Consider the following 20,234-nt stretch of genomic DNA (forward strand, 5'->3'; position numbering starts at 1 on the left):
GTTTTGAAGGACAAAACCTGAAGGTACGGGACACATGGTCACCCATCCCTCTTCATAACCAATAACTTCTTGAGAAGTATATTTTGAGTGCCCTCTTGCCACCCCAAACGGGCCGTTTTTTTTTTTTTTTTTTTTTTTTTTTTTTTTTTTTTTTTTTTTTCCTTTTCCATTTACACACATACACGTTTTGAGAGCATTTGGGTTAACGTCATATTGGACTAAAATTTAAATTCCGATGGACAGTCTCGCTTGCTGGAAATAAAAAAATGTTTTATTCCCTACAATGTTGCCACTGCCCGCTTTGAAATTTTTGAATTGTTAATAAAAAGTTCGTTAACGTTTTACAAAATATGAAGTAGACAATAAAAGAAATTCCAAATTCAGCCGTCCAGGTGCCCATGTTCGGGTGGAGGCATATCTTATTCAAAATTCGAAGACTCTAGGTACCGTTGTTTTTTCACAGTGCGAGAAACATACATACATTCGTGTAGATTCTTCCTTTTTTAATTTTTTTAAATATAAAATAGGGCGATAATATTTGGTGGCGACAATTTGAAAAATCCCTCGAGCGTTTAAAGTGATTTGACGCATAATGCCTTTTCGAGACTAATAGCCCTTCTGGGCTAATAATTAAAGTTCAATAAAATGTAAAGCATTCGATAAAAATTAAACTAATATTAAATTAATGATACATAATTAAATAGCAAAATAAAATGCCGGACGTTGTCTTTATTTGCAGTTCCGGTTGGAACTAAAATTTTACAGAAACAGTTCAGCCGAGCTCCGCTGAATTTAAGCTCAGTGTTGAATTTAAGCTCCTTAAAGCCGATGGAGTTTAATTCAATGATGAATATTAATTCAGAAGTCAAACAACAAAAATCAGCGTTATATTTACAAAATACTTATATAAAAAAATATAACGCTGATTTTTTTGTAAAAAATGTCATGTCATTTTTGTTGTTTGACTTCTGAATTAGTATTTATTCGGCGTGTTATTGTGTCTTAAATCAATGATGAATATACGGTGTATGACTTCAAGAGGTAATAGAAACAAAGATTATTCTTTTTTCTAGCCCAGCAACGACAAAATGTAAAATATTTAAAACGTCATTAAGAGAATAAAGAGCAATGTCAGGACAGAAAGTAAGATAAAGCTGAAACAAAAAGTAAAGTAAGTAAATACTATAGTATTTTTGCAAAAGAAATTCCAAAGAATTTTTAAATATTGACATCAAAGCCGAAGGTCTAAAATAATTAACCCATTTTTTTTTTACCTGCTTTACATTAAAGCGACGAGCATTCGGAGAGAAATCTTTAATGTTTACAACGTTCCCTAAGAATGATGCTATAATTACTTTTAGGAACGTTTATGGATTAGACAAAATTAACTGATATTGTTGAAACTGACAATGACGCGGTCTGCAAGGAATGTTTTCAATTATACGTGTTTCTGAGATGAAAAATGGATTGCCCACGGTAACCAAGAATACCAGCTGCTGATTGGCTTGATGTTTTCTTTATTTTTATATCTCTAATTTATCCCGTGACAAGACTGCATTTCAGATTTTTAACATAAATTGTTCAGCTACGTATTTCTTTCAATTTATATAATTATATATATTTTCCATAATTATGCATATACATAATTATGCATTTCATTTTATACATTATACATAATTACGTTATTGTACAACTAAACCTTTACTGAGTATTTCCTGACATGTTTAAGGGGGGTGGAAATCAGCTCGCAAGTGAAAACTTGCAGTTTATTTAAAATCAATAAAAAATTGTATGAGTTGATGAATTTGTGTTAATAGAAATTTCTTATATTTTTATTAAATTATAAGGAAAAGACTGTGTTACCAAGACTCTCAAGATATAGTTAATTTAATTTATCCGTTCGTGTATCAAGCAGGAAAGTATATCAAATGCGTATGAATATCAATGAAGGAGCAATAGAATGGCTAGAAAACACAAGCTTATATTTTATTAGTTGCCTTTTGTCAAAAAATGGCTGTCTAATCTCCAAAACAGCCCTTTTTCGATGGTTGCATGAAAGAAGCTTATGCACATAAACATTGATAATAATTGGGGAATAATATTTACACCTATCTCGTATCGCTTATCCATGGAAAAAATATGCTGATATGTAGGAATATGCTGCTGGAATATGATGTAGGATTATGCTGGATATTTATTTACACTATAATCTGTGGAACTTATATGAACTGACTATGTTCGTGGGCATGGCTATGCTCGAATTTTCTGAGATATTTAACAGTAATTTAGATATGACGTCTCTTTTTAAATTTTCTCCTTGTGTAACGTTGATAGCAGGCAATTTGCCTTCGAATAATGTCCCCGAAAGCATCCCTTCCCTTAGGGAAATAGCCCTCGTGTGCTTTGCTATAATCAGATAAGCTACTCCTTAAATATCGCAAAGGAGCATAATTTAGAAAGTTAATGGAATAAATTGAAGAAGTGCTATTATTAATCGATTCATTATTCATCATGATAAATAAAGGAGTTTTCTAATATATTTGTGAAGTTCCTTTATGTTAATTATCCAGTTATTTTCTGTTTTGGATCTGTACTGTTACGTCTCCCTTTCCGTGTTTCTCACAGAATGCAAATTTAGTTCGTGTGTACTTAAAGGAAGGTTTCCGGAGTTAAAATCAGAGCGCTTTCTGCCTCTCGTGACCCGGCTATTATGTTGCTGTCTTAGATAAGAGTTGTTGTGTTGGCCTTGCATAATAATTGCCGATAACTGATCTACACGCTGGTTAAATTCTGAGCCAACTTCGCACTGAATTGATCGTGTAGCCTTCGCCTACTAGTTTATTTGAATTTAAATTTTACATTTGACTTTATATTAGTTTAAGTTTTCTCGCCACTGGTGGTTAGCTGAGTTGTAACCACAAGTTCTGTTCTTATTATAATTTTTAGTAAAGGGTCTTTGACACCCTACCCATTGTGATGCTTCTTTGGCGATATGAAGCAACTCCAATGATGGAACACAGCAATAACTTTTATTTAACACTCAAAAATGGCGACATACAAACAAGAAGAGAAAACATATTCTAACATTTAAAAATAAATTACATTCTTCGTGCAAGAGTCGCACGTAGCACTCGAGTCTGGTTTCAAATATTGCCATTCACAAATACCTTAATGTTCATCTATTTAAATTATTTAAACTATAAGATTTTAATATTATTTAAAACTGTTACACCATGTTTCAGTTGTTATTCTAAAATTTGCAATAAGTCATTTAGCGTCTTCTAAGAATTTAGATACTTTGGATAATTGCCAAGCATACTAATTTCTATATATTTTCAAAATAACATTTGGACCAAGAGCCCTTTATTTGTAGGTTGGCTTTCATAAACACAAATAATTCAAAGAATAGAATGAATATTATGAAACTACTAAGACCAGATTCACAGAATTCAATTTAATATGATGTTTGTTTTTTTGTTTAGTTAATCATGGCATAGTATACTGTGACTATTTAGTTCGGAAGAGGTCTTCCTTGTTGGAGGACATGCTATGCGAAATCGGCTGATATTCACGTAACGCATGGGAAAAATCAGGAAAATTACCCTGTCGTCCACCAAAATTCGAATCCAAGTCAAATTACCAGTGATCAGTCGTCTTATCCACTCGACCACTGATGGATTAAATTCAAACAGAAAGCACAAATTTTTAGATGACAGGTGAAAGGAGGTTGTATTTTCAACACGATGAACCTTCCTAAATTCTGAAATATGATTATAAAGAAGTGAGAATTGTCAACAATTACCTTTCGATAACTCTATTGAAGTGTGAGAACATATAATAAGAATAGCATTAAATGCGCCATATCAACATGCAATCCATGCACACTGCGGGGGAAAAAATGGGACAGTTCCTATACCTCCCGTTCTACTGGGCCGACTGACGAAATTCAAGTTGCATTTCCCATGTTTTGAAAGCACGACTTAAGATATATATTAGATTTATATATAGCTTTGTTCTAATATAGGTATTTTGACACAAAATGGGACTTTTCCTGAAATAATCACACAATTCTAACGTATGTAACTAAATGGAAGGGGAGACGAAAACTGTCCTCTTCGAATCTCATATATTACGTTTTCAGAGCACGGTAATTCCTCGGAATTGCACTCACTACGTAAGGGGTGTAAAAATGTCAGTGGGTGACCACAGCTATCAATGGTCAAAACATCTGATTCTTCTCCTTTATCTACGTACAAAAATTTTGCTGTTAAATTACTTTCATCTCTGCTTTATCAAACTTCCTATTACAATTAAATGAAATTCTATCGCAATTTTCAAGATTTTTATTTATGCTTCAATGGCTTAGAAATAGTGATAGAATAGTGATTCGCAAAGCAAGCTTAAGAATTCTTATGTTACTAGTGCTCCTAAAATAAAGCGAAGCCTTGACATCGTATCCATTAGATAGAAAGCAAACATTTTAGAGAATAAATGTTGCATTATTGTGCTAAAAGTAAAATATATGAAATGATACAGCTCACAATATATTTCATTATTACTTATTAACTAGCGGAAGTACCCTATTAGGATGAGAATAATGTATTTAACAACAGAGCGAACGATACCGCTGTAATCCTTCTCTAAAAACGATGCAGAAAAGTAAGATTCATAGTCATACATTTTTCAGTCTCATGCGATATGGAAACCACATAAAAAATGTTCATAGAAAAATAAGCTTATCCTCTCTTATTATATCAGCAACAATGGCTCGCAGATTTTAATGATTTTCATCTTTGTAATCAAATGGTCGTAAATACTCAAATTCCATCTAAAATTTCATTATATACAATTTTAGTCGATTAAATGTGGCAAAAAATGGATCATAGTTGATTAGAAATCAGTAACGCGAACAAACATACAAACAGACATTCTTCCTTACATATATAGATTTTTAAAACTTACAAATTTTTCAATAACAAACTCTACGATTTGAAAGAGAGCAGTAGCAACACTTTTCGAAATAAAGCAATTTTATCTCCAACGTGCGAGACCGTTGCCACTCGGAAAAATGAGTACAAAATTAGCGCTTTCAGGGTTTTTAATTAATATCTCGGCTGATTAAAGTCGTACGAAGATGGGAATCGCCGAAATGGCTTCCCTTGAATTTTTGGAATCGGGAATAATGTATTTAATGTTTGGCAATACTATTTTTATTTCATCGCAAAACTTAGAATATTTTAATTAAGAAAATCTAGGATTTGAAAGCGATCAGTAGCAGCAACTTTCGAATTAAAGCAGATTTTCATCTCCAGCTTGCGAGACTGTTGCCACTCGGAAAAATGAGGGCGAAAATTATCGTTTTTTCGAGTTTTTATTAATATCTCTGATTTTAACAATTTGGTTTTGAAAAAAAGTGAACGTCGACCTTTTCCACGACCCAGAAAAGAATTGTAGAAAGTTTGGTGACGATAGCTATAGAGGACAAACAAACATACTTTCTTCTTTGTATATATAGATATTGATAATGCCTTACTGTGTTAGATTTATGAATTAAAATTCATCGAATTTACGTATGCTACCCTCGGTATGTCCTAGAACGAAATACCTACTCATGCAGGAGGGAGGTACTGTTGCATATGTTTCTCAAACTAAGAGCAGCCTCATACATATGCCTTCGAAACTTTTCTAAAAACAGATAAAGCCACTTCTTGCAGCATACGTATCTGTTCTGCATTTATGGATGTGTTCCATTGCTGAAGTATCATTAGAAAAATCTTTTGACATTTATATATTAATTTTGTTCTTTAAATATACGTATATTTTGATGTATTTAATGAGTTTATTATAAGTTTAACTCATGCTCGTTTAAGATAATTGGAATTGTTAATAATGGTAGGAGAAGAAGTAGTTTTGTTTTAAAATGGATGTATCTACCAATAGGGAACAACATATGATGTTTTTAGCTCACAGGTAGAAGTGCCTATCTTCTCTTAAATTCTTCATGACGATCTCTTGCTGTGGGGTATTTTCATCAAAATTCCCATAATGGACTAATATTAGATCACAGGAAAGTACTAAGTTAAAACCATTCTCGTGTGAAGGAATCAAAGGAGCTGAAGCTAAATTTAAAAATGTTTTTGTCGATATATCACACAGCTATTAGCATCTCATTTTATGAAAAGGCTTTTGATTTCCATCATCAAATAAAGAGGAAGGCAATCATTAAATACATTTCTAGCCCAAAATGGTAAAGATTCAGCCTTGAACGCCTGGCTAATTCTAAACAATCAGTTTGTTTGTAGTTCTCCAAGTTCACAGGTTACATCATCGAGATAGCTTCCCCTATACCCAATTACCCCCCTACACTTTCTGAAGTTTTTGATGAATGCAGATGGGAATGCGACTGTAATTTCAAAGGTAAGAGGTTGCTGCTGCTTTTTCTTTTCTTTTCTTTTTTTCCTTTCTTTTTTCTTTCTTTTTTTTAATTTTTTTTATTGTATTTTTTTTCTGAGAAGGCAGTTGGGATTTCCTCCAAGGTGGATGCAAACGTCATTCAGTGGATAGCGAAAAACGAACCATCTTCATCAGCCAAATGTCAAGGCCAGTCCCTTAGGCTTGGGATGAAGGAAAGGATACAGTGACCTTTTGAAATTCACAAAGCACATCATCTTTCGTGGAAAGCTGTTTCTTAGTATTTCCTCTGATGGGAAGCCCACTATCACCTGTGAAAAGGCACACGCAAAAAACGATCATATTCTCAAATGTCTGTCTGCCTTCAATTCCCCCCCCCTCCCTAAAGTTGGGAAATTTCCAGCGATATTCTGCTTCTTATCATACAAAATCAAGTGCTTCTGTTATAATAATTGATCATGAACGACGTAAAGCTATTGTTTCATAAAGTGTTTCTCTTGAAGTTTCGTTGCATCTTAAGTCTTCAGTAGGATAAACTTCACGAGCAAAAAAAACTCTTCGAAATCCAAATTTTGACCTCTGTGTGTCATTTTACGGAAAACCTACCTTTGTATTATTATCTGACTATATATTCCAAAATAAGGTAAATATGGGTTTGTGTAAAATTACATAGAACAGATAAAAGTGGCTGCAGCACAGATTAGATTTGAGCTTCTCAAAATGAAATAATAAAATAATCTTTTTAATAATTTTTTCAGTTGCAGGTGTAAAAATAAAAAATAGGCAACTATATGTATTAAAAATATTAACAAATGTCCTTAAAGTAGTGATTATTACGACAATTTTTAATTTACTAGCAATTAGTAATGTCTCATAGTATGCTCATGCAATTAGTAATGTCTCATGATATGTCTTATGGTATGCTGTGCTGGAAAAGATTTCCGTGTTCTGAGCAGAAGGCGTTTTTAGTGCTCTTTTATAAAATACTTTTAACTCCCTATTCTCTAAAGCAGGGTTTCTTAAACGTTTTTCAGCCGCGACCCCTTTTAATCACTGAGAAGTTTTCGCGACCCCCAGGACCCCATGATATTTACAAAAATTTTGTGGGACCCCATAAGTATTGAGCAAATCCGACACACGCGTGAGTGAAACTGTCAATTTTTTTTCACTTTACTGTAATATACTATTGCAGTTTTAGGTCATTAATTTCTAATTTTACGACATAAAACAAACTCCAGATTCGAGCCATTCTTCGAACACTGCATTGTATGTTTCAAATTTATCTTTCAACATGAGCTTCTTTGTCGCAGAAATCAATCGCTTTTCAGCAACTTCTCTGTTACTTGGTAAAGCTTCTTTATCGTTGATCCTAGGTAAACTGACTTCATAGCGATCACCCACCCTCTTCAGAGTCTTATGAAAGTGATCTCACACTGCTTCTTCTAACTCTGAGTCAGTTTTACTTTCTTTGGCATCTGTAATTCCCAGTGCTTCTAGCTTCCACAAGTTTTCTATGTCACTGCTGTGAGTCAACATCGACGTTATGGTTGAAGACATGGACAAGGAGTTTCTTTCTGAAACGTTATCTTTTATCTTTCCCATGAGAAGAATCCATCCAAGTAGTGATTCCACAGCATCCAGCCCATTTTCTAATTTCTGAATTCTTCCGGTTAACAGAACACCTGCGTAGTCAGCTCCAATAAGAACTTCTATTTTCAAATCCTTTTTTCCTACATCAGATGCATGGATATTCTTCTGTCTTAATTCTTCTATCCATGGTCCAGGCTGTAAACTGACTACTGGTCCACAAATCATCGACTGTTCCAACAAGATTAGTCGTCTACAAAAATCACCTCTTAGGCTTCCTAACGTTCACTTCATAGCGTTTGTGAATTTCTCTCTTTGTTGTTACTCCTCCAAAAAGCGCATGGATTAAAGATTCAGATCCAACTGCGTGGCACCCTATGTCTACAGCAGTCTCCTTTAATATGTATGAACGTTGCGATCCTGTATCGATAAATGCCCTTACTGTCTTCTGCTTTTTGTTTGCGTCTATATTAATTAATAGCGTTAGAAGAAACACTTCATCTAGGAAATTAGTGCTCGCAAGTGATACGTTTTGTGTTTCCTCCTCTTTATTCTTTTCAACATCATTGCTCTTTTGATTGGTGGTCAAATCCGGACACATGACACCCCATTGTCTTTTCGAGCATATCATCGTACATTTGTCTTACATTGCTTGGCCCTGCGTCCAATTTTGAAGCAGAAGAAGCAACCCTTCTTTTTCTTAATTTCATCATTCTTTTGACTCAGAGGCATCTTCTGAGCAACAAAGCAATCTCGACTTTCATGAAATTTTTCACAAAATATGCAAGAATTCTTCTCACTATAATTGGTTGCTTTATTATGGCCCGAGAATAAATCATTTGCTGTAGGCACGAAATGTTCACTCTAGTACCTTTTATCTCTTCTACTTTCTCTCTTGGCACCCGAATCAATTAATTTAAATCCAGCTTTTGACAAAGAAATTCTCTGCTCTCCTTCCACCTCATTCTTTAAAAACAATAAAAATTGTTCCAATTTCTCAGAGTGCCAATTTTCTGCTGTAATTATTGATGCATAATTTCTGATCCAAACTCGTAAAATTTCCTCGGGAATGCAAGATTCCACGGGCGTAAACTGCATTGCAGCGTATTTATCGCTTGTCATTCCTATTGACTCCAACGAACGTAAATACGAGTCTAATTTGTCATACAATTCTGATATACTGCATTTTCCCTTTTGATCAGTGACATTTTTAATAATCAAACCTAATAATTCCCGAATATAGAATTCTACCAACGATTCTTCCCTGCCGAACCTATTTTTTAAGCTTTCTATAACTTTTTCATAATTTTCGGCAGTTGCAGGGAAGCTATTTACAATATCACGGGTTCTCGTACCGGGTACGGTCGCTTGAACGAGATAATGCATCTTATCCTCGTTTTGAATTTCTTTATCTTCACGTAGTCGCCGAATTTGCCCCCAAAACAGTAACCAATCTTTAATTTCGCCACCGAATTGTTTTAACTCTATTTTAGGTAATTTCAGTTTCCGTTTGTTCGAATACGGCGGAACACTGCCAATGGATAGTGTCGTTTGGCGATTGAAGAATAATTCCGTTTTTACTCGCATTAAATCTAATTTTTCTTTGTATTCTTCAACTTTCGCCCATTCATTTTCAAACTGATCATTTGAAGAAAATTCTGAATTTAATATCTGAGTATCAAATGCATTAACAGTTATGCATTATTTGAGTATCAAATGCATTTCTTTCTGAAACGTTATCTTTGCATTAATGCATTAATCAGATAAACTTTCTAAAGTAACAAGTTTCGTTTTTATAAATTCTTCATGAGGAATTTCCTTTTCTAATTCCTGCAAAATTGCACTAATTGTTCTCGTAAAAGACGCTCTGACAGGTTTTCGTTTCTCAATTAACGATTCCATTTCAGTAAAAATAAATTCAATAAAGTCAAATAGAATTAAATTCGATAAAAACAATAAATTTACCTTGACTTGTATTACCGATCACTTCCGTCGTCACCAAAATTGTTCGAGATTTGCAAGAACTAACCGTTCTCCTTTCTTAATAACTTTACAAATAAAATAAAATAACTTTACAAATAAAATTCCAAAGCATCGTATTTATTTTCAAAATCCGTAGAACTACAAGAAACTACAACAAAAATCAGATGGTTGCCACTCTTACAGTGACAAACTATGAAAAGAAAAATAACAACTGAGGCTGGGTTCTAACATCTAGAATTTTATTCGTATATTATCAATTTACTTGTATATTATCTTTTTCAATTTTTAGTCTGTAATTAGTAATAATTATTTCAACATTCAGTGGCTTGGACAACTGAAAGAAGTGGGGAAAAGAGGCAAATTCAATGAGACAGTTCATTTGTTTTGGTACTTTTATAAACTTAAGTTCGATTTGCCGTTCGAAGTCTCAGTGGACTTGTTGGAACGAAACTTGTTTTTGTTTCAAGACTGTTCTAAAGTGAAACTTTTACGAAAATTCTAGTCAAGATAATAGCAGAGTTTTAGGAAATAAAGCTTCTTCAAAAAAGATCTCCGGTCGAAAGAAAAACAGTAGAATGACGTAATTAAGAACGTGTTAAACGGAAAAAAAGACAGGATTTAACAGGGAACAATACAAAAACCTCACTGAAACGTTTGGTTCGGAATTTTTCTGTGCGAATGCTGAATTTAACCTCTATAGTTCTATTCTGCTTGTAGCATACAGCAGGAGGGTGATCCTCGGAGCGAAATTTGACATTTCTGAATTTCATTTCTTTTCAAGAATTTCTTTACTTGAAATCTTATATTGTACAGGTATCCTTCTCGTAACCCGGTTTCCTACAACACACACGTGCTCTTACACGATAAAATGTTTTTAAAAAATCCTCGTATGGCGAGGTAAGACGTTCCCACTCTAGCACGTTAAAGGATATGCGTAAATCCGCTTATAACACTTTACATATTTGCATAACACGACCTTAATCCCAAATATTTACAAAATTAAATTATGTATAATGCTATCATATATACTACACAATTACAAGCTATTTACATATATACACACGAAACTAAAAGAAATTCTGGAAATAACCGCATTTTCTTACATTGAAATTCTTTCGAAATTAAGTCCTCCCAATCCTTTATACAGCGCGTATTATCTTGTGCTCCAAGTGTTCATTTGGGTACCTTGTATAAATTATGTGACTGTGATTTGGGTAAATTCTTTTAAATAAGTGTTACTAACTACCTTTGTCGGATTTAGGAATATTTATTGCGAAATTTTATTTCAGTCCCGAACTACGTCTGAAGGTAAAAAACCAACATTTAAATTAAAATTTATATCTTTAGAGATGAAAATACAAATTTTGTATTGATTGTTAAGGAGACTTGGTACCCCCAAATCGATGAAATTTCCGATTTTTCCATTTTTTCTAGAAAAATACCTTAATATTCTTACTATACTGAAGACAAGTTTTTAAATGATCTGACGATGATGTTAATATAATTTTGTGACGATAATGTCACAAAATTATCGTATATATAATAATGAAAGGCTTTAAAAATTTTGACAGCCCTTTAAATGCCACCACCTTCAGTGTTTATTTTTTTATTTCTTAATTGTTTCAGTAACTTATTAAATATTATAACAGAAGAACATGCAACTATCAGTAACTTCCTTTATACATATAAACTGATTTATTTAAATAGTAACTGAAGGAGGAATTTTTTTTTTCACTTTTATACCGGCAGGTTTATCTATTTAGCACAGCAAATATTTCTATGTACATTATCAATCAATTTTTCTATGCTCCTTCAGAAATTGAAATTATTTGTGATAAGACACAACAGAAAGATGTGGCGTAATGAAATTGATTAAATTCCTACTGCAACATTATTGAAAACCGTGCTGAAACAGACAGTAAACTAATTAAAATACACCTTAAATGGCTAAAAGAAGAAAAGAAATCAAAATATGCTGCTGAGAGGTTTTAAATCAAATGTTGTATATCTGTACAAATTTCAAATTTTGCGTTTTTAAAAAAGTGAATAAAACGAAAAATTAATATTATTAATACTGATTATAAGTGCTTTAATATCGATTATAAATGTTTCACAAAATATATTATAATTACTTCATGTATTAAAATTGTTCTAAACATGCTTTACAAAACAAAAACAGGTAAAGGAAAATTGTAGTTGCATTTTATAATTTTTCTGCAATATTTCTGGGGAGATATTTAAATAAATGCTTGTAATTTACGTTTATATTAACCAATTAAATCGTACTAGATTTTTAGTATATATGTGTGTATTGAAATTCTGAAATAAATTTTAAAAAAATTGAAATGATTTCATGACCATTTAGAGAGTTTAGGTTTTCTAAACTGCGATTTCTCAGTTTGCATTTTTTCGATAAATCCTTTTACATAATGTCCTAAGACTTGTAGAGATATGAGCTGAATTATTCAATATTTTTACTGCATGTTTATAATTATATATCTTATAGAGACAAGGATGGGTTTTGGAAAATATTGAAATGAAAAGTTATTGGAAGTGAAAATGTGATTAAGATCATATTTTTTCCCAAAGTTTTTTACATAAAATGTGCTTTTATTATTATTTTTTTGAAAATAATACATTAATTTCAAAATTGATCCTTAACGTTATTAAGAACCCTCCAATAAATAGAATAAAAAACTTTTGAGAAAACCCCTTGAAAGTTTAAGAAGAAAGTTATTTTAATTGTTAAATTTTTCTTCAAAAACTTTTATTTAAACAATTACAGGCAAAAAAACATTTTTTTAGCTTAAAATCATTACCGAATACCCTTAAAAGGAGAAAAAGCAGCTGAAGTCGCAAAATATCAAAATTTAAATGAGGCAATAGTGAAAAACCATTAAAAAATGTTTTGCTTTTTAAAAGTTATCGGGACGCATCCCTCATTTTGTATTAATGTTAGGTTACTATAACAGGCTTTCACAAAACACGGTATTTTCTGGGAACCTGTTTAGAGTATTATAGAAGTATAGGAGGGTTACCTGTTTTTAAATGCTAAAAAAATCCTCCGAGTCATTTTAAATTTAAATTAATAGTGGAAATATTGATTATGTAGCCAATTCTTAATTTAAAATCAAACTTCATCATTTAGAGTTTATCTATACGAAAAGTATAATAGTCGATAGTATACTAAAGTATATGTCTATCAATAGGAAATGACTGAGAGTATATGGTAAGGAAAATATTTAGTTTTGTTTTAATTTATATCCGTTGTCTGACAGTAACCTGAGAACAAGCCCACAAAATTCATCGTGGCAAGTAGTGCAAGACTGCGCCTGTTATCATTAGTTCGGAATTGAATTGCTATTCCAAAATTATTTTATTTAAAATCGTATTTTGTGGTTACATGTAAAGAAGTTGTTTAAAGTTTGAATTAAAGCTAGACACATTTAATATATAATTAACTCTTAATTTAGAATTAAGAACCAAACTTTTTGTGATTCATGCAATGTTTGTTAAATGAAGCACTTAATAATGATATTAAATGATAAACGAATAAGTAACTCAATACAAATAAAAAGAAGAGAAAAATAAAATTTTCAATAAAAGACAAAAGCAGTAATTTTTTAATTCATTTTAATTTTGAATAAAAGCCTAAAGATTATATTATCCATGAATAAAATTTTAACAAAATGCCGAATGTATTAATTGTACAATTCATTTTAATTTTGAATAAAGGCCTAAACGTCATATCAGCAATGAAAAGTTTGGACATGAACATAATAATAAAAAAGGGTTAAATATAACAAAGATATAAGAATTAAACATAAAATAATAAAATTGTAATTTGAGTAGAAGAAAAATAAGAAAATAAAAAATCAAAATATAGTATAGTAAAATAGCAACAATATGCTCTCAAGAGTAGTCCAAGACCAAAACAGACGTAGACTTAATATCTAACTTGGACAATTTATAAAAAGTGTCAAAATATGAAGTCTTATATCCAGGACCAAAAATTTCTGGCGTAGACAAATTAAAAGTTTTGTTAAAATATGAAGTATTCTAATAATTCATGACCATATTTGTCTTTCGTAATCAAATTAAAAATATTGTAAAAATGTGAAGTCCTCTGGTTTAGTTCTGGACCAAAATCTACTGGGATAGCCAGCGTATAAAATGTGTCTAAATATCAAGTCTTCTGGTATAGTCCAGGCCCAAGATCTTCTGGCGTAACTGTCAATTTATTAAAAAAACGGTCAATTTATTAAATCTTCTGGCGTAGTCTGGATCCAAAATTTCCTAGTGTAATCAAATTAGAAAATCGTCGAATAATATAAAGTCTTTTAGTTTAGTCCATGTTGAAAAATTTTCGCGGAATCAAATAAAAAGAATTGTCAAAATGTCAAGTCTTTTGGTGTAGTCCAGGACCAGAATGTTCTGGCTTAGTCAAATTGAAAAATCTCTCAAAACATTAAGCCTTCTGGCGTAGCTCATGATTAAAAATTTTCTGGCTTAGTGAAATTATAAAATTTGTCAAATCATTAAGTCTTCTCCAGTAGCCAAGGCTCAAGCTCTTCTGGCTGGAGCAAATTTTAAATGTGTGGAAATATGAAGTCTTTCAGAATATGATTAAAATCTTCTGGCTTATTCAAGTTATAAAATTTACAATATATTAAATCATCTGGCATGAATAATCCAGGGTAAAACTTTTCTGCTGTAATCAAATTATAAACATTTTCAAAATGCGTCAGCGGTAGCGGAGAACGAAAATTTTTGACGTAGTTAAATTACGAAATTTTTTTATAATATTCAGTCATTTGGTGTAATCCAGGACCAAAATCTTTTGTAGTTGTCAAATAAACATATTTGACGAAATATTAAGTCTTCTGCCGTAGACCAGGACCAAAACTGTTTGGCGCAGTCCACTTGTAAATTTCATCAAAACATAAAGTTTTCTGGCTTACTCCAGGACTAAAATCCTCTGCGTAGTCAAATTATAAGTTTGGCAAAATATTAAGTCTTCTGGCATAGCGAATGCCGAAAAATCTTCTGTGTAATAAAATGAAAAAATTGTCATAATGTTAACACATCTGGCGTATTCCAGGATCAGAATATTCGGGCGTAATGAAATAAAAAAGTTTAAAAATATTAAATCTTCTGTCGTACCCAGAACCAAAACTCTATTCGGGTAATCAAAGTATAAAATTTGCCTAAATATTCAGTGTTCTAGCATATTTCACGATAAAAATATTCTGCCGAAATCAAATTATAAAAGTTATCAAAAGAGTAAGACCTTCTTGCGTAGTGAAATTATAATAATTGTCTAAGAATTAAGTCATAAAGTGTAGTCCAGGACCAAAACATTCTGAAATAGACAAGTTATAGAAATTGTCAATATATTAAATTTATATAATAGTCCAGGAATAAATATTTCTGGAATGCTCAAAGTAACGTATTTGTCGAAATATGAAGTCCTCTGAAGTCTCTCTAGTCCATGACTGTGATTTTCTGGCGTAATCAGATAACAGAATTTGTCAAATATGAAGTCTTCTGGCGTAGTCCCGAAGCAAAATGATCTGGCGTGGCCAAATTAAAAATATTATCAATATATTAGGTCTTTTGGCATAGTCCAGAACTAAACTTTACTGACGTTGTTACATTAAAAAATATTGCTAAAATATTAAGTCATGTTGCGTATTCCTGCACCAAGACCTACAAGCGTAGTCCAATTATAAAATGTGTCAAAATAGTGAGGCTTTTGTCGTAGTCCAGGCCGTTAATCGTCCGGAGTGTTGTTATTAAAAAATTTGTCAAAATATCAAATCTTCTGTCCTAGTCCAGAATCGAAATTATCTGATGTAATCAAATTAGAAATTTTCAAAATATAATGTCCTCTGATGTAGTTCAGGATTAAAATCTTCTGGCGTAATCAAATTATAAAATTTATCAAGATATTAAGCCTTTAGACGTAATCCAGACTCGAAACCTCCTGGCGTAGTCAAATTATTAAAGTCTTTTGCTTAGGCCAGGAAGAAAGTCTTTTGGTTTAGTGAAATTAAAAATTTTCAAAATATTAGAGCTTCTGGCGTATAAAAGTTTCCAAAATATTAAGAGGTCTAGCGCTATCCAGAAACAAAATCTACTGGTATACTAGAACTTAGAAAATTTTCCAAAATATTGAGTATTCTAGTGTTATCCAGAAACCAAATCCACTGGTATAGTCAAATTGAAATCAGTGTCAAAATATTAAGTCTCCTGCCGCAGTTCTAGAAAACACTGTACTGTCGTAGTGACATTGAAAAATTTGTCAAATATTAAATCTTCTGTTATAGTTCAAGATCAAAATCTTTAGGCTGCTTATTCGAATTGTAAAAGTTGCAAAATGTTAAGTCTTCTGGCGTTGTTCAGAATCAATATCTTCTGCCGTAGTCAAATTAAATATTTTTGCAGATTATTTAGTCTTCTAGCTTAGTCCAGGACCAAAACCTTCTGGCGTAGTCAAATTATGATATTTATTGAATTATGAAGTCTTCTGCCGTAGTTCTGGACCGGAATATTTTGACACATTATAAATATATCACATTATAAATTAGTCACATTATAAAATTTGTCAAATATTAAGTCTTCTCTTATAGTTCAAGATAAAAATCTTCAGGCTTAATCAAAGTGTAAAATTTGGAATATATTATGTCTTCTGGTGTAGTTCAGGATCAATATCTTCTGCCGAATTAAAATGAAATACTTTTGCAAATTATTTAGTAGTCTGGCGTAGTCCAGTTATCGTCTGACGTTAAAATCGTTAAAATCGTCTGACGTAGTCAAGTTAAGATATTAGTTAAAGTATGAAGTCCTCTTGCGCAGTCCAGAACCAAAATGTACTGGCGTATTCAAATTATAAAGTTTGTCCTAATGTTAAGTCTTCGCGCGGAGTCTAGGATCAAAATCTTCAGGCGTAGTGAAATTATAAAATTCCTCAAAATATTAAGTCTTCTGGTGTAGTCCAATATTCAGATTATACATATATAAATATATGTATTATATATATAGTCAGTTTATTTTTGATGATGTTAGTGATGGTAATAATGGTAATCACACACAGAAGTAAAACCTTTCTGATTTTCGCTTTCAAATTTCATAGTATGCCAATATAGAACAATTTTTGCGATGTATGTTCTCCTTAATTATGAATGTCTTGTCATATATTTGAATCATTCACTGAAATTCTGAGAACGTTAAGATTCAAGAAGCGTCCAGGATCTAAACTTATATAATAAACAGATTGCAGCCTAAACAGTATTCATCTTGGCATAATTTCTTCTTTCTTAATGATGAAACCTCTTTTCATCTTTCTATTTTGTATATCCGCGGCTTCTTATCCAAATTTTGTGGCCGAAAATGAGAAAAGAAGACTGAACAACAAAATTAGTGATTCGGAAATGTCACCGAAATTTAAATGAAAAATGTTTGCTATCGAAACTCAAAAAGAATAATGTTAGGGCATAAATCGTCTGGATTTCACTTGAGAGATATAAATATTTTCTTTGTCCCTCTGAATGATAGCGCGATAACATTTTCAAAATTATGAGAAAACATTTGGATTAGTTTTCCATGTTCCATTCCCTCATGTTATTCTTGGAATAAAACTGGTTCGTGATGCTATTATGGGAATCTATACCTTCCTCAAGATCAAGGCAATTTATACTTGTAGTAGAAAGCATTGTCTTGAAAATATTAGGCAAGTGTGATATATACAAAGCATTTGTAAATGCTTAGTATTCATTTGCTTGCAAGGCAGTAATTTCATCATTTGTTTTTGCAAGCCAGTAATTCGATGCTGTGCTGTCTTCAGCATTTGCTTTACTTGGTGCATGAAACGTATCATATTTAAATTAATGTGCTTTCACCAATATTAAACACCATCAATTATTTGCTATTAAAATAAATGATACACCATTTGCACTTGAGTTCAATCGTATAGATACACAGCGATTTTCCACATTCCACATTCTTTAAACAAAACTAACTAGTTAAAGGAACCAACATATTTCCATACGTGATGTTGGTGACTTGAAGAAATAGTTTTTGATAAACTTTTCCACACGAAAGGTCTGCTCATAATAGTTAATTGAATGACTATTATGGGTATTTATTGATAGTCTCTGAATTTAAAACTATAAATTTATAGAAGAATTCTTCTCTGATAGATGTATATCTTTTATATTAATAATTTCGCTTATCCATACTTGCTTTTGCAAAAGAATGAGTGCAGCCGTTTCATACTTATTTTTCATGTGAGAAACGGAAAGAACTATCTGAAAGTTTCGCAATGCATTCATAAATCTTTGTTTTATCACATCAAATTTCCTTTTTCAAATTAAAAGCGAAGTGGTGAACATGAGTAGTATCTAACGGACAGTTCAGCCCCAGGAGGCGGTGCTTGGTACAAGCCAGTATTCGAAACACTCAGACTCATTGTTGATGAGCCAGCTAGCTAATAAAGTTGACGAAGGAGATAAGAGTTCCAATTTGATAATAAAATCTTTTATTTATTTCGCAGCGGCAATATCTATGTATCTATGTAATTATGTTAATCAATTGTCAGCCGTTCAAAGTAATATTTTTCTTTGTGTATGTTATCCCGTAATTCGCATTCGTATGTACCCATATTATCTCTTATTATCTGGAAATTGCACCTTGTTATCACTAATGTTCAAAGGAAAAGTTACCTTTTGCGGCACATTCGTGTGGAGCAAGGCCTGACGCCAGCCATAGCAAAACGAAGAAACCAAGCTTGACGCCAGCCTATCAATGCACGACAACTTGTTAAAATTACAAATCTGAATGGTATGTTCCCAGTCGAGATTATTTTCTCAAACGCAAAGAATGCTCGAGACTTTGATGTCTTTTTGGAACACATAAAACCTCTACTTGCAAAAAAGCTAATTGATAGCATAGCTACGTATTACTCTCTGAAATGGTATGCAGTTGTTGAAGTGAGTCATAAATTGATTCACGCCACGTTTTCGTAGCAAATGATTGAAATTAAATAAAGCATATGATGATATATGTATTAACACAGTGAATGTGGATCTCTATGGAGTTCTAAGCATAAATGAAAGTATTGTTACAAAATGTCCAGGCGCGGGAAGATAGCTGCCCCGAGAAGCAGGTCTAGGTTTGCCAGAAAATGGCAAGGGAATTGCAGGGTTGCCACATTTGGCGGGAAATCGCCTCGGATGGAGAACCTTCTGGAACGAATTCTTACTGGTTTAGCCCAGAATGTCCTAGAACACAAGCCAAAAGCTATATAAACCCTGCTGGTAGGCGGAGAGTCAGTCCGTGCGGAGTCCCTCGAGTTGATAGTCAGTCAGTGAGTGCCTAGTGCCGAGTTGGTTGTCGTGCACATTGAGAGAGTCTCTTAGAGGATTTCGAGTTATTGCATCGTCGAGTTGGATCTTAGAGTGTGTTGAGTTCCGGGAACGACAGAAGCGAGGAGTCCGGAGCTGTACTCTAGTGTATCGTCCAGTGCATCGCGAGTTGTAGCGTGGAGAGTCTCGAGAGTACGTAGAGTTCCGAGAACGACCGAGGAGAATCGGGAGCTCTAATCTGGTGCTTTGTCGAGAAGCTATCTCCACCGTTATCGCCTAAAAGCCTGGAGGCTGTGCCGCGGATTGTGTCAGCGTATTTATAGTGTTCTTCGACGACTTTAAACGTGATTTTGGAGCTGTCTTGAATAATACTGGCTAATAAAGTGTGCTTTCATACTTCATCAAGTGTCGTCGTTATTCACCCCTAATCCACGGACCCGTGCGAACGCAAAGGAAGAAAACAACAGAACAACTGGTATCAGAATTAGGATTTGCGAGTGAATATCAGTGACCCGCCTATAAAGGAAAGCCATTTCGGAGAAAACGAAGACTCTGATGGACGTTTTAGCCAATCTAAAAGATTGATATGATAAGATAGGTGCTGAGATTAAAGCTGGACTGAAAGAGATAAATGCTGGATATGACGAGATGAGGGCTGAGATCAAAGCCGGACTGAAAGAGATGAAAGCTGGACTGAAAGAGAAGAAAGCTTGACGAGAAGAAATAAACGTCGGCCAAGAAAAGGTGCGAGAGCAACTCCAACAGGTGAAAGTGAAGCTTACAGAAGAAACTAGAACCATAAAAGAGGATGCAGAAATAAAAGAAGTGGTTTCTGAAGAATCAAAGCATGAAGAAATGAAGGAAGTAGATAACGAACTGTCTGAGAAA

The sequence above is a fragment of the Stegodyphus dumicola genome, chromosome 11 (genome assembly GCF_044657685.1).
Source record: "Stegodyphus dumicola isolate Sdum_Otavi_A_Nest chromosome 11, ASM4465768v1".
NCBI classification, from domain to species: Eukaryota; Metazoa; Arthropoda; class Arachnida; order Araneae; family Eresidae; genus Stegodyphus; species Stegodyphus dumicola.